Below are 15,800 nucleotides of genomic sequence, written 5' to 3' on the forward strand. Positions count from 1 at the left end.
TCTGAGACAAAGGAAATAGCTCATCAGAGTGCGTGTTCCATAGATTATTTCCCAGGAGGGTGAAAAGCCAGAGGGATTTCTAAGAACCCTGAACTAAAGGAAAGAACAACAAATTAGCGGTGGCCAATAGGGTGTTCAAAACCTGGAGTGTTTTGGCTCCTTGTTTTCAGTCTCTTCCCTTAGCTTTCTCTTACCACTTTGATTAAAACAACAATACAAAATTCTGCCATTAGCAGTTTCATTGTTTGACTAGTGGTGTCTATTTAACTGCCACTTCCTAGATATCCAGTCTCTTACAGGTAGAGGAGGTCATTTGGGCAGTTGCTGTAGGTGAAAGGTCTGAAGGCCCCTGGTAAGGTATTGTAGTACTGGCCAAAGAGCTGCTGCAGAAAGGGGCTTGATTTTCTATCTTCTCTGAAGCGAATGATCATAATGACTGGGTAAGGGTCCAGCTCTCTCTCCATGACATTTTCCTGGACACCCTGCCCCAGTGGTCCTGGGAAGACAGAGCTTCAACAAGAATTCCAGATCGCTTTTTACAAAATTACCTGCCGATAATCTGGAAATTTGTTATAAAAGTTTACACAGTGTGATGGCTATTCTCAGTTGTCAACTTGATTATATCCAGAATGAACTACAATCCAGAAATGGAGGGCACACCTGTGAGAGGCTTTCTGCCTGGTTTGAAGTGGGTGAATCCACATCTAGTCCAGACCTCCGAGGTTAGAAGACACACCCCTGCACTGGATCTTGAGGTGGGAAGACACACCTTTAATGTGGGCCACACCCTCTGCTGGAAACCTCAATAAGGACACGGAAGAAGGATGCTCTTTTTCTTTACCTGCCTGCCCTCACCATGCTAGCATTTCCATTCCTTCACTGGCACTGGAGCCTACTTTTTTGGAGATTTTAGCAGATCCTGAAGACCAGCCGAGACATCCAGCCTTGTGGACAAAGCAACTACTAGGTTCTTGGACTTTCTTTGCAGATACCTATTGTCGTATTAGTCAGAACGCAGCCTGTAAGTCATTCCAACAAATTGTGTGTGTGTGTGTGTGTGTGTGTGTGTGTGTGTGTGTGTGTTTGCTTGTGTGTGTGTACACTCTAAAGAACCCTGAGTAATACACATAGGCTTTATAAATGTTACATTTGAGGGCTGGAGTGGTAGCTCAGTAGTTAAGATCACTGGCTACTCTTGCAGAGAATCTGAGTCTGATTTCTAGCACCCACATAGCACCCATTCACAAACATCTTTAACTCCAGTTCCAGGGCACCTGACACTCTCTCCTGGCTGCTGAGAGCATTAGGCACGCATGTGGTACACACACATGCGCAGGTGCAGGGAGAGACTTATGCACACTGAATAATAAAGATGAGTAAACCTTTTAAAAGGTTACTTTATTTGAAAAAAACAGCTGCAATTCATCCTCTTATACTCCATTTGAAAGTCGGGTCCTAGAGCATGGCTGGGCCTGACTGTGGGGTCTGTCCAATCCTTCAGATCAGATATATGGTGACCCAGCAGCATCTATTGACAGAAAAAAAAAGTGGTGTGGCTGCCTCAGGCCCCACTGACATGCGGACCCAATGGCCTGTACCTCACTGTCACTCTTGGCACTGTTGTCTCCACCATGCTTCTATGTGGCTACACAGTGAGCCCCTAACTACCAGGTGACAGAGGAGAAGAAAGGTGTCGGATAACCATGTTTGCCAAGACACTGTACCTTGGAAACCAAGCAGCACCTAGCCCCAGTAGAACAAATACCTAGAAAGCATAGGTTAGATAGAAGAATAGTCTGAGTTCCTCATTCCCAGTGACCTGTTTGGGGGAATTTGTGTTTCTTATTTCCACAGCTTTAGTCTTCACTGCTCGTCAGATTAGAAGACCAGAATTCAAGGAAACGGGTCACCATCTAGGTAATAATAGTGGTCCCTGATCAGCAGGAGGAGATAAGGACTTGTTACATAAAAGACACAACCTCGTGCTTGTGTTGACATCTTGTAGTAGGCCTGAGTAATACTGACAATAAGCAGACACGTACAGAAGTACAGCAACAGACCGAGAAAAGCCTGCTGACCTCATCACCCCATTACTGAATCACGTAAGCTAACGCTGAAGGGAAGCTAGGCTGCGTGGTGGGGAAGCCGAACCATGAGTCTGCAGATTTTAGATCAACAGCATCAGCAGAGGCCAAATTCCATTCACCAGTTTTGTATATATTTATTCCCAAGAAGGAAGGACGAAGTGAACGAAGGAAGGAACCTATATGCAATACAGACGGGGAAACAGAGCACAAGCGAGTGAACCAAGCAGCTCACGGGGGCTCAACCACAGCCTCTGGAATCTGTGGTAGACCCTCCACACTGACCGTTCGTGACCTAGGCTCATCCTCCCAGCTGCGAGGACAGTGGCTTCTCTATTTGGATGGACAGGAGCTGTCACATCCCAAGGATGGCTTCTCTCTGGAAGCAGCCCGCACCTGGTGACCAAAAGCTGCAGAGTGGACACATCAGTTGCCGTGACACGGTGGCTCTCCCTCCTCCAGAGAACCCTGTGGGAATAGATTGTGAATTCTTTTTACTGCAACTACATTCGAAGCCAACTTACTCCTCCATCAACTCCTGCTTTCTTCCCTCATTTCTTTTTTGTGTTTTAGGCAGTCCTTCTTAAACCCTCCACACGTGAATCTAACTGAGTTCAAATCTAATTCTCAACTAGTGTCTCTGATTGCTATGTTAGAGGTGAAGTGCTAACCCTTGAGGCCTGGGAAGCAAAGTAGAGCCTTGTAGACTCTAGAAGCATTCCAGAATGGGGTTATATTGTGGAAATGAAGACAAAACAGAATGCTCCTCCTCCTTCTCTCCCTATATCTTTACAGCCTAGGAGCAGCTGCAGAACTTGAACTTGCTGCTGACCCCTAAGTCTATTTGCTTTGACAGCCTTGGGATGCCTCTTGATGTGAGAGCAAGGGCTTCCTCACCTACTGGTTCAGACTAGCTGCTGCTCCACTGGGACTGAGGAAACCAGGTACCTTAGCTTTCTGTTTCCCCCAGAGATGCCTCTGTCCTGTGCTGTGCCGCCCGAGGCATGGCATGGCATGGTAACAGTTAACTGTGTGTCACTGGGCACAGTGGGTCCTGAGCAGACAAACCCGGGGAGCCTGAAGCAGCTCCAGCACTGTTCCCAAGCAGATAGCTTGATGGTCCAGGTCTGTTAAATGTCTGGCAGGAAAGGTCCCCGTGTGTCTAAGGAGTGTGCAGCCCTCCCGAGGTTCCAACGAGAAGACACTCAAGGCCTCCTGTACAGCTGCAGCGTCTTAAGCGACCTCATCACACCAAAGGCCGTGAGGCTGAAATCTCTGTTGGCAAATTAGAGGGCAATTTGAAACTTGTCAATTATTTACCTGAACATATGGAAAGAATTTTCCCCATCTTTGTTTAATCTGTTCGGAGGGCTGTATTTATTTGGCAGGCAATGCTGTGGAAGGATTCTCTGTCTCCCTGTGAGTTGGACATTATTCGGCAGTATTTACGAAATTGGGACTTGGGGACATCTAGTCAATCACACATCTTCATGGTGAGGAACAACACAGCTGGCTTCCTAACCTAGCCCACCCTACCTAAAGCTCACACCTAGTCACATCCACTACAAGATGAGCTGCCCACTCAGCTCGTGTCATCGGCAGGGCTCCCGTTCCCTCGCATCTCCTTCTCTGAGCTGCACCCGTGTCACCCATCTATCTTAGGAGATAGTGTGGCGCCATCTCCCCTGGAATGGGGGAGTGTCATGGATGGTGCATAGACTTCTTAGCCAGGGTTCTTAAGTAAGACGTGCATGGTTACTCCGGAGGACTTCGCCCGGCACTGACACCTGTACACACAAAGCTCGCGCTCTGCCCTCCACCTTCTTACACACAGACATTCCCTTTATCCTAGTCTCTCCTCACACACCTGTGGCTGCTTCCCCCTAAAGGTTGCCTTGTACCATAAAGATTCCAACTCAGAAAAACATTAAGCTGTCGCGCGCAGCCCTCGCCGATAAGGACGACGCAGCAACAACGGATTTGTCCAGCAGCAACTTTATTGTGAGGCTCTTAACAGCAGATGGAGAAGGACCCCGAACCCTGTGTGCATTCTGCTTAAGTAGCCAGCAGGGTGACTTGTTCGTCTGTAATTGGTGCTCCACACAAAACCCAATTAGCATGTGGTCTCCAAATGGAGGACCACACAAGCCTACATTAGCATAAGGCGGCGCATGCGCAGATCGCAAAACAATGCTGGCAAGAAGAACCAGGAAGCAGGAAACCGGCGCCATCTTGTAATGGCGGGAGTGGCTCCCGACATTAAGCCATGGGGATGTGGGTTGCCGGCAGAAGGGCATCATTTAAACAGCTCAGTAACCTACCTCTCCCATGGTCCTTTGGGTCCACGGTCTCACCCGTCCTGCTGTTCCTGTCAACTACAGCTTATTCTGTTTTTCCTGGAGGAAAGCTTTCCTCCATACCATGGTCCAGGCAGGACAGAGAGGGGAGAAATCTGGGAATACCTGTTGTGTGACAACATCCAACAGTACAGGTCCCCCAAAAAAGAGGGAAACTGAGAGATTACTTTGCTGAGGACTTGTCCAAGATCGAGACAAGAAAAGATAAACTTTAGCAACATTGTAAAAATGACTCTGCTGAAGCCGTCTTTGAAGTGACCCCATTCCTGCCACCTGGGATTTGTGTACTTGTGACTATTTGGGAGTAAAGTTGGAGAAAAATAAAACACACACACACACACTCACACACGTCCTGAAATGGATCAGATGACGCTGTGTTTTGCATGGCCCATGGCACGGCTCCTAACTCAATCCCAAGGAGTATCTTGGGCACCAGGAGGGCTGGGAGCCAACATGAAGTATTTCTGCCTCAAATTACATCTGCAGGGGCCATGGGTGCCTCATTTTCTGATTCCATTTTTCACAAAACAAGTCAACATCTGCCTTTTGTTATTTCTAAACCTCATTGTTTTTTAAACATTCCCAGTATATTTGGAGCAAAATACCCTTTACAGAAAGAATGCCTCAGAAGGCCTGGGCACAGCCATAGAGTTGATGAAAGCTGACACCTTCCCCTCCCCTCTGCCACTGCCCCCAGAGAGACATAGGCACCTACAGGGCAGAGTGTATCCTGAGGCCACATGTGGAATTTGCCCAAAAGTGAGATTTCACAAACTTGGAAATAATGAAAGGCACAAGCTTGGGAATAATGAAAGGCTGAAACAGGCCGTTCGTAGAAGGAGAGAGTTTTACAGGGTTCAGTGGGGACAAAGGCAAGAGTCTGGCTTCTATTCCTTCCACACTCTGCCAACCATTAAGGTGTTTTGAGATGGACTTAAAAATAGACAGATAAAACTGCAAGCCTTCCAAGGTGGTCTGGAATAAGTTTTACATCCTGATGCTATAAGGGGAGCAGGAGGAAAGAAGGGCAGGGATGGGGTGGGGCATTTGTTCTTCGGTCAAATGAAAATGCAAAGAAATCAGAAAGAGCCCTTTAGGCTATGGATCTTCATGAAGAGCTTGCTCAGGCCTCCCTGTGGCCCCTACATGAAGGGCCTTTGGGTTACATTTTAATTAGCCTTTCATTCAGTCAAATTAATTCACATTCTTTTGCAGCAAGTAGGAAAGCATGGCCAGAATGCTGAATAATGCCTGGCCAGTGAGCATAGCAGCTATCCATGCCTGCCTGGGGCTCTCTCCATGAAAACCCAATGAGTTAGTATCCTGGTTTTAAAGCTTTTTGTTTGTCTTATGAAGTATAACTTCGATGTGCAATCTTGAACAAACCGAACTGTCCTCTATCCCATGAATCTTCATTTTCTCTCCATTGAATTTCAGAAGTCTTTTCCCCTCCTTCTCCATCTCCCTCTGCCTTCCTGTCCCCTATTCTTTAAATTTCCCAGGTGTTCTCTTGCCCCAGGGCCATTGAAATTGCTGTTCTCATTCCCAAACTGATCTCCCCTAAATACTCCAAGCTGGCTCCCTCATCTCCCTTGATTTCAGGTGTTGCTGTTCCAATCATAATTCCCCTAGACTCCTTTAAACTAATAGCCCATTACCCCCACCCTCCTGAACCTTCAAAACTCCACTCTTGCTTTATTTTCTTATTTTCTTGACTTGATACTTTAGATTTCCCTTCTCTGTTAGAAAGTAAGCTCTATTAGATGAAGCTTACATCTCACCTAGAAGGTACCTAGCATGAGGTAAATACTCAATAAAAATGTTTTTATTTCTTTCCAGAATAAATGACTAAAGTGATGTGCTCAGAATGCTGAGCACAGGTTTTGAAGAAAAGAATAAAAAGATGACATCATTAGAGTGGACGGTGTAGAGCTTTGCAATACAATAAGTTTCTGTCAACTTCTTTAGTAAGCTCACCTTAGGATCACAAAGTGGCTGCTGCACCACCAGAGCCCATTATGTGCGTCCAAAGCAGGGAGAAAATGAGATGGAAACTAGGAAAGGGAAAGGCAGCAAATTGTTTCCAGAAACTCCATGCATGGGTCCAGTTAACTGAAACTTTGTCACATAGGCACCTCGAATTGCAACACCAAACACCTGTAAGACAGGAAGAGAGAGGGTAATAGAATGCATGTGGCATGAAGGTAGATGAGATACCCGTTTATGGGAGGGAAGAGAATCAGCCAGAGGAAGCCAGGCTAGGGTGGGGGTAGCGGTGGGGTCGGGGCAGTGAGCTAAAACAGCATGATGACTCAAATGTGAAAGTGCTGTGAAGAAATCGGCCACCTTGTATGCTATCTTCCAAATTAACAAAGCAAAAATAAAAGCAAGGTTTGGTTGATGAGGAAGAAAGGGAGGAGGATTAATGTGGGCCCCCAGCGCACCTTCCAGCCAGAGGTGGAACTGCCCCTGGCAAAAGTCTTCAGTCTGAGCTGAAGAAGGTTCCACTTAGAGCTTTGAGTCACGTTTCCAGCTTAGGGAAGTAGCCTAGCTCAGAGAATGATGCAAATGTCTAGAAAGTCCCACGAATTAAGGGAGATCATCCCAGCAGCCTTTAGGGTTCTTGCTTCCAGCTGTCAGGAAGGCCTTACTGTCAGCTGTTGTAGCCCAGTGATGGGAGACTTTTATTGTGTGCCTTGACACTCGTGAGGGACATTAAAGTTTACACTTGGCTCCTTGCCTTGTCTAAACCAGCATTCCTCAGCAAGCCTGAATGAGCTGGGAGATGTGGCAACCTTCCCACTCCCACAGGAACACATCAGAGCCCAGGGCATCTCTGGGGCAAACTTTCTCCTTCTTCAGTGGGGGAGAGGGGCGTTTCCAATGGTTCTAACACTCAACCCTATTATTAGAGGTTCTTTCAGCTCAGCACTGAAGGCAGAAATTTCATTGTAGGGGAACAAGGTGACAGCCATGAACAGTCAAATGGAGTCGCTGCCTCTAGAACCATAGGTTCCCTATATGACAAACTATGCTGAAACAGACATTGGCCTGCCCTTGTCTGTGTGAGCTGCTTCTGCACTGTGGTGGGAGACTGAAGGAAGGGAAGCAGAGAAGGCTGTCAGTATCAGGACAGTGGGCGTGGCTCAGGCTATGACTGTTCCTTTCCTTACACTCCTGGTCACCATCTAGTCCAAAATCAAGGACAAATGCCTTGTCTTGCTGCCTCACTCTCAGCCCAGGACAACATAAGAACCAGAGGCAGAGTATACTACGAAGAGTTCCCTACACACTGATGTCTACACCCTAGGAAAACACTCCTAGACTTATTACTCAGTGCCTCCTTTTCACAGACTGTGCAGGAACCATAATCAAGGTTCCAAGAAGGAGGCGACTTTCTGCCAGAAGGAGAGGTCAGTGCATGCTAGGGTTAGGAGAACAAGAAGCCATGGTCTTCAAAGTGACCCCATGGCACTGAGGATCGACCCAGCCTTTCTGCTTCCTCAGAGACCACTTGCCTAGCTTGGGCAGCTCTGGGAGGTTTACTTGTCTTTGTCACTGTGAGCTGTTTATAGCCTAGAAAAGCCTGATGTGTGTGTGGTGTGTGTGTGTGTGTGTGTGTGTGTGTGTGTGTGTGTGTGTGTGTAGGTGGGTGGGCATTGGCTTGGTGTGGTGATGAGACTCACCACACTGTGATCCAAAGCTCCGTAACAGGCAGCTTGGGAAAGATTTTTATACTCGAATTTTGGCAGAGGCCAAGGAATTTAGCAGAGAGTAAAGACTTGAGGTTTTGGTAAAGGACCTCAAGCACTGAAAGGGAAAATCAAGTTTATTCCTGCAGCGGCAGGAAGGGTGAGGGGCACCCCCAAAGTCCCAGGTATCCTTTCTTCCCTCTTCTTCCTTCTGTGTGACAACAGCTGTCAGGTAACAGACAGCTCCCTCTGAAGGCGGGGCTACCTGGCTCACCTGATGACCCCCCCGCAGCAGCAGTGTTTTGCTACTTGAGACAAAAAGCCCACAGCCTCATCCAGTTCTGAGGGTCTTTGGCCTGGCAGGCCTGCCTCAGGGGTTCTAAGGGAGGCCTGCCTCAGGAGTTCTAATACTCTGTGGCTGTGGCCGGGAGGTTCTCTGTATCAAGTCCTCTGGAAGGAACAGACACTTCTCACCAGAGTATGGAGGCCTGGAGAGACTTCCTCCTGCGCTAGTGCTGCGAAGAAATGCTGGCTAGGCCTCAAGTCGCTGCTCTCTCAGTCAGCTCTGAGGTCAGTGCACAGGCTCGGCAGGGGCAGGGCAGTGTGGCTACTCTGCAGGCATGGCTTCAAGACGAGCTCCCTCACTCTCATCAGAGTCTCAAGGGCTCTGACACACTGCAGACTCAAGAGGCCCCAGGGTGTTCCCAGGGGCCTCTAGTAGCCAGGGTGTAGAACACTTTGTTAATATTTGCCTCAACCAGATCCCCAAGGAGCCACTGGGAAGAAGATTTTCTGACCTTCATCTCCCAAGCTCACAGATGAGTCATTTCAGCAGGCATGCTCGCCCCCTCTCAGGATGGCCAAGTTCTTTTCAGTTCTGCTTATGCAATCTCTGCTTGGGATTTGGTTATAATGTGTGTACTCTACCGTATATTCACATCTTCTCCTTCCTCTCAGCCCCCATCATCCTCTAGTTCCTGCAGAAACATAAGTGCCTTTCTTGAGACTTCCTGCATCTAGCTCAGAACTAGGCACCCTCCATGTGTTCTGCATTTAGGGAATGAAGGAAAAGGGGAGGGAGAGGGGGTTGAAAACAGGAGAAGGAGATTTAATGAATGAGAAGGAATGAATGGAGGAGAGGAGAAGGGGACAGGAGAAAGGAGAGGAAGGGGAAGAAAGGAAAAAAATGGACAATGGAGCAGAAAAGGGGGAGCAGGAAGGAGTGGCGATGGTGGAAGGAGGGATGGAGAATGAAGTTCAGAGCATGGACGAGGGTGTGGAAAGGATGGAATGGGGGGGGACAGAAGAAGAAATGAGCTGGATGGAGTGGGGAACAGGGAGGAGGAAGGACGAGGTAGTGCCGAGGATGGAGGAGGGAAGAAGAGAGGAGTATGCTTTCCCAAAAGATCAATTTCAACCAAGATGGCTTGAGATAAGGCAATAAGACAGGCAGGGTAGGTAGAGAGTGTGCTGTGCAATGGTCAAGGCTGGACACTCTGGGTGTTACTGATTTTTTTTTTCTGTATATCCACGAAGTATTATGGCCTTGTGCAGAGGGCTCAGGCCACCACTCTCACTGTCCTGGGCTTCCCCTGGCCTGTTTGCTAGCTTTAGAATATCCCACACACAGACAGATAGCTTCAGCAGATTTTATTAAAATCACTCACTTACACTGTGTGTTTTTAAGCAACACCCACGAGTACCTTGAGACAACTGTCATCGCCACCACCTGTGGTGTTATTTATTCTGTCAATTTGAATGGTTTCCGTGATAAAATGGCTGGGCAGCTGCAATGACTGAGGACTGGGTGGGACAGTTCCGAGGTGACGGGGAACAGCGAGTGCCCGCACTGTACGCAGTGAGTGGCAGAAACACAAAGAGCCAGCACACGGCCTCTGTCCTCTGTTGACCCCCTTTCTGGACTATGATCCCCTTCTCAGATCTAGAGCCAAGCAACATGGAGGGAGGTCCCTTCAAATTCTGGCAGCGTAGGGGTTATGAACAGTGGCTGGTGTCACTGGTGACTCCTCAGCCAGACAGGGGCAGATAAGATCCATAGGGCCTTGCAAGAGCACGAATGTGGTTGGGTTCCCCCTTGCCTCTAATGAATGAGTGACTGTATAGACAATGCTATAAATACAGGGAAATGGAGGCTTCTAGAAGAAAAGAAGCTACAGATGACTCAGAAATTTGTTCCGTCAGCTCTATGAGTATCTAGATTCCTGCCTATCTAGAGTCTTAATTACTACCCTGTTGCTGTGAGGAGACACTATAACCGAGGCAACTTATGAGGAAAGTGTTTCATTGGTGGTTTGCTTCCAGTCAGTGGTAGGGAGTGTGGTGGCAGAAAGACAGGCACAGTGCTGGAGAGGTAGCTGAGAGCTCGTATTAGTAACCACCGGTTCCGAGTTAAGGTGGCTTGAATAAGACAGTTGGGATTCCTCTATGGTCAACATCAGCCACTAGGGAAGGGTCACAGGAGCTAACACCAATTCTGGAGAAAGGCATTGGTCTCTCTCTACTACCTAACAATCATTTAAAGGCCCCACCTCCCAATCTTGCCAGAATGCAATCAAACTTCAGTGTGAGTTTTAGAGGAGACAAACCACACACACAAAAAAAAAAAAAAAAAAAAAAACACAGCATTATCCCGGCTTGGTTTGTCTTCCTCTAGAACTGCTATTTGTCAGGCTCTTACTGAATACCTTAGATAACCATAATGGACCAACAGACATGTGTGGAGGCCATAGAAGCCTCTTTTCTCTGATCTTTAGAACAGAAGTGTGACAGTATGGCAGTGCTCCTCAAAATTATATCACAGGGAGGCTAATACAACTGAATTCTCCTAATGCTTCACCAGCTCTTAGAGAAAACCTCTCTGAACACCAAAAAAACAACAACAACAACAACAAAAAAAAAAAACCCGAATGAACAGAATTTTGAGGAAAACAGAATCGTGGCAAGAAGTTCTAGCACATGATTTCATCTTATGCGGAACCAATAACAGATTCCTTGGAATGGCACTTACCTCCGGCTAGCTAGCATCAATTGTCCAGTAAAGCAAAGGTTTCACTCCAGGAGTACTGCTCTCTTGTTAATCAAAGCAATTTCTCCAGCTCCAGCTGACCAGAGTCACAGATTCCCAATTCAAAGTAATTATATAAACAGCCCTGAGGGTGTCTTTGCTTCCCACGCAAACACCACAAGCCCGGCCTCCATCATCTGCACTGCTTTCGAGCATTATCTTCGTGGTTCCCACAGAACAGCTTGTTAAGCTCTAAGTACTAGTGGCTTTTCCAACCCAGAGTTCCAAACACCTCGACAATCCTCCCAAAACAACAGGGTCAAGCCTGTCAAAGCAGCTGCCCACTTCCTGGTGCCGTTTCTGACCTAGTTTGCTTCCTATTGCTGTGGTAAACACCACGACCAAAAGCAGCATGAGGTGGAAAGTGTTTCTTTTATCTTTCAGCTTACAGCCCATCCTCCAGGGAAGTCATGGCAGGAGCCAAGGCTGAGGCCATGGAGGAGTTCTAGTTACTGGCTTGCTCAGTCTGCTTTATTATACAGCTCAGGACCATCTGCCTTAGAGATTGCCATCTGACATCAGTCAATGAGAAAAACATCCTACAGACTTGCCTGCAATGCCAATGTGGTAGAGACATTTTTCTCAGTTGAGGTTCCCTCTTCCTAAATGACCTGAACTTGTGTCAAGTTGACAAAAACTAAGCCGAGTGTTGGAACCACTCTCAATGAGCCCCAACCATGCTGCTACATACCCCATGTTCCCCCATCATGCACTAATGGTCCCAAAAGGTTAAACTCCAAGATGGCAACCCTCAAAGACCAGTTGATTATGAATCTTCTTAAGGAAGAGTAAGTCCCCCAGAACAAGATTACAGTTGTTGGGGTTAGGCTGTTGGCATGGCTTGTGCCATCAGTGTCTTAATGAAGGACTTGGCAGATGAATTTGCCCTTGTTGATATCATGAAAGACAAACTGAAGGGAGAGATGATAGATCTCCATCATGGCAACATTTTCCTTAGAATGTCAAAAATTGTCTCTGGCCAAAAACTACAGTGTGACTGCAAACTCCAAACTGGTCATTATCACAGAGGGAGCCCATCAGCAAGAGGCAGAGAGCCAACTCAGTTTGGTCCAGTAAAACGTGAACATCGTCAGGTTCATCATTCCCAGTATTATGAAGTACAGTCCAAACTGTAAGCTGCTCATTGTTTCCAATCCAGTGAATATCTTGACCCACGTGGCTTGCTTTTCCCAAAAACAGTCATTGGAAGTGGTTGCAATCTGGATTCCACTCGGTTCCATTACCTGATGGAAGAAAGACTGAGAGTTTACCCACTAAGCTGTCATGGTGGGTCTTAGGGGAGCACAGAGACTCCAGTGTGCCCATGTGGAGTGGCATAAATGTTACCAGTGTCTCCCTGAAGAATCTGAGCCCAGAACTGGGCACAGATGCAGTCAAGGATCAGTGGAAGGAGGTTCACAAGCAGGTGATTGAGTGCCTATGAAGTGATCAGACTGAAAGGTTATGCATCTTAGCCATTGGCCTCTCTATGGCAGTCTTGACTAAGAGCACAATGAAGAATCTTGGGCAGGTGCACCCCATTTCCACTATAATTAAGGGTCTCCATGGGATCAAGGATGATGTCTTCCCAGCATCCTTTGTGTCGTGGGACAAAATAGAATCTCGGATGTTGTGAAGGTGACTAACTCCTGAAGAGGAGGGCTGCCTGAAGAAGGGTGCAGACATGCTCTGTGGGACCCAGAAAGAGCTGCAGTTCTAAAGTCTCCCCATGTCCTAGCACTTCACTGTCGAAGCTGTAGGAGGGGTTTCTATGGAGACCACACACCGTCTCCTCCTGATCTGAGCTTTGGCAGTGCAATTGTATTCAGGTGGTCCAGGGTAAACCTCAGTCCCTACAGCTCTATCCTGATGCTCAGTGTGGTACTTGTGTATTGGTAACGTGGTGAGTTTGACAGTTCAGTCTCTGGGACACCCTACCAACTGTGTATGATCCCGGGAGCCTGCTATGTCACTGTGCTGTGCACACTCAACAGACATGCCTAGGCCAGCGAGTTCCCAGTTAGCCATAACCTGGCTCCAGTGTGTAAGTCCATTATGCATATCTTGTGCATAACTGTTCTGAAGGATATTATCTTGTGCATTATGTATGTCTGTAGTGTACATTGAAATATTATGTAAAATAAGATCTGCATATGAATGATGCAACCAACTACCTAAGTATCCTGCCCATGAACACACCAAATAAACCTTGAACAGTGAGGAAAAAATAAACACTAAGCAACAAACACAGTGATGAGATCATTGAGAAGGGTTAGTGCCATCCTTACAGAGCTCAGCTGGTTCTTTCGGGAGCAGATACATTCCCATAGGAACAGATCCTTCAAAAGCGACATTGATGCTCATGTTTTCTTCTGCATTTTATATCCACCTCATGAGCTGAAGCTGCCCAAGTTCTCCCCAGAAGCCGAGAATATTCTTCATGCTCTTAGATTTCCTCTTGTTCAGAGCATGAGTCAACATAAACCCACATTCTTTATAAGTCAGTAAGATTCCAGTGTTCTCTTATAGAAACAAAAAATCTGATGGAGGCAGGTGGTGGAGAGAGGGAGACCATTTCAAGGGAGCCTGCCCTGCACCACAGCTGCACAAAGGACCAATCAAAAGTATCAGGAGAGTAGGATAGCTATTTAGATGAAAGTGTGAGCTACACAGGTCCTATTTTGGTTGAAACAAATATACTGCCATCTTTGTGATTTAAACGCATGCACAGTGCATTTTCAGATCACACTGGTGCTGACCATGTTCACAAAATGGACGCAGTTAGTGTCAAATTTCCAAATATAATTATGGGTGTGCTGAAGTAGAAAAGTGTCATAGTGGCCCACACTTAGAGTAGCTCATACTTGTCACCCTAGTGCTTGTTAGATAGCATCAGAAGGATTTTAAGTTTGAGGCCAAGTGTAGAGTCAGTTCTAAGCCAGGCTGGTCTACATGCTGAGACTATCTACAAAGACCAAGGGCTGAAGATGAAGCTTAGTGGTAGAGTGACTGGCTAGCATTTTAAAAAGACCCTGGGTTCAATCCTCAGCACAGGTAGGTGAAAATAAATCAAAGAGGAAGAACCAAAGTGAATTATCATGGCTAAAATCCAAAACTAAAGACATCTTCAATACTTAGAAAACCAGTAAATGAAGAAGTGATACCCTATTAGAAGTCATTGGGAAAAATGAACCACAGGAATTGAATATATATTTTCATCGGTGTTGACATGATAGTCTAGAGCATCTTTTTTTTATCTGATGGCCTCCTGACAGCTATAGTGCATGAGAAGAGCCATAGTTACAGATGTTTAGCCTTGGATAACCATGCCTAGACTTTATCAAATGAGCAAAGAGCAAAATAGTGCTAAATAAAAAGAACTATCTGGCTGTAAACTGAATGAAGCCAGTGGGATACATGTGTTCATAACGCACCCCTCCCTAGAAGCATGATCTTTCTCCAGAGGCTGAATTTTATGTCTTTTCTGGATTAAGACACAATATAAACTAAATGTGGTAGTGCGCAGATAGGGCTACATAGAGAGAGAGAGAAAAAAGAGAGACAGAGAGGCAGAGAGAGACAGAGAGACAGAGATTGAATATAACTAAATAGCCCATGTTTAAATTAATTATCTTGTTATTGTTCAAATTAAGTTCAAATTTGTTTTATGAAGCATATCAAATTGTATATTTTTTTTCCTTAGCATTTCCTCAGGACAGACATGTAAAAATGTGGCCCCTTCTCTGAAAGTTGACGTAGTTCTGCTTTCTCCACTCCTATCACTGTGATAATGAATAAGTGCCTATGTCACTGCCAAACCACTAGGCCTGTCCTGGCTGTGCTCCGACCAGCAATCACTGGGCGTTTGGTTCAAGCAGAGGCACGCGATCATAACAAAGAGAGCCATCTCATCAGATACTTACCTCTTTTTCACTCTACTGTTTAGATGTGAGTAACACAAGGGTTTGAGGGGTATGACAGTCTCAACATGCGGCTTTCATTTCCAGGTTCAGGGTAACTGACGACTCCTGTGCTGTGGGACATGATCCAGGAAGTAGACTTCCAACTGTTCAGAGGACAAAAGTGCCAAAGAACCACATGTCCTTTCAGAGCCTGGTTCTGGCTTTACCTGGCTGAAGAGAAGACGGAGAATAAATTTTACCCGTCACTGTGTGCTCAGCTAAACGGGGAGACAGACCGCACTGCCTCCACCTGTAGTCTTAGAATTAAGAAGGCAGTTGACCCTGGCAGGGCTTGGCTACACTTTCTCTGTGCCCTCACTCAACCTGCAGCCCCTGAGACATGAGCATGAGAAACTTTACAGCCCGATGGTGAGGAGTTTGTTAATCTGACAAGGAATCAAGGTTCATTGAACTCTTAAATTCAGCATTTTTATAGAGTATGGCCAAGGGAGAACGAGCCAAGGACAGACGTCATTGGCTACGAGTTAATTGGCACTCCACCACACAGCTCCTCTCTCCGCTCTCCTTCTCTCATTTTCTATGTTTCTTTTTTTATTTTGTTTTGCGCCTTTTTTTTTTAACTCTCCTTCTTGCCATTAATAGGTACACAAGGAAAACAT

The 15,800-nt window shown here is 46.5% G+C and overlaps 1 long non-coding RNA gene and 1 pseudogene across 1 annotated transcript; one reads left to right on the forward strand and one right to left on the reverse strand.

The window, feature by feature from the left end:
- Positions 1 to 2,209: 2,209 nt before the first annotated feature.
- Positions 2,210 to 11,387, reverse strand: LOC129678995 (uncharacterized). The gene is made up of 3 exons (XR_008720459.1): positions 11,162 to 11,387; positions 6,419 to 6,598; positions 2,210 to 2,552 (listed from the first exon to the last, which is right to left on the reverse strand). It is a non-coding gene; the product is annotated as an uncharacterized LOC129678995 (long non-coding RNA).
- Positions 11,388 to 11,959: 572 nt separating this feature from the next.
- On the forward strand, positions 11,960 to 12,938 carry LOC129678854 (L-lactate dehydrogenase A chain-like; annotated as a pseudogene).
- The last annotated feature ends 2,862 nt before the right edge of the window (positions 12,939 to 15,800 follow it).

This window comes from Psammomys obesus, unplaced genomic scaffold (genome assembly GCF_907164565.1).
Source record: "Psammomys obesus unplaced genomic scaffold, mPsaObe1.curated_primary_1811, whole genome shotgun sequence".
Taxonomy (NCBI): Eukaryota; Metazoa; Chordata; class Mammalia; order Rodentia; family Muridae; genus Psammomys; species Psammomys obesus.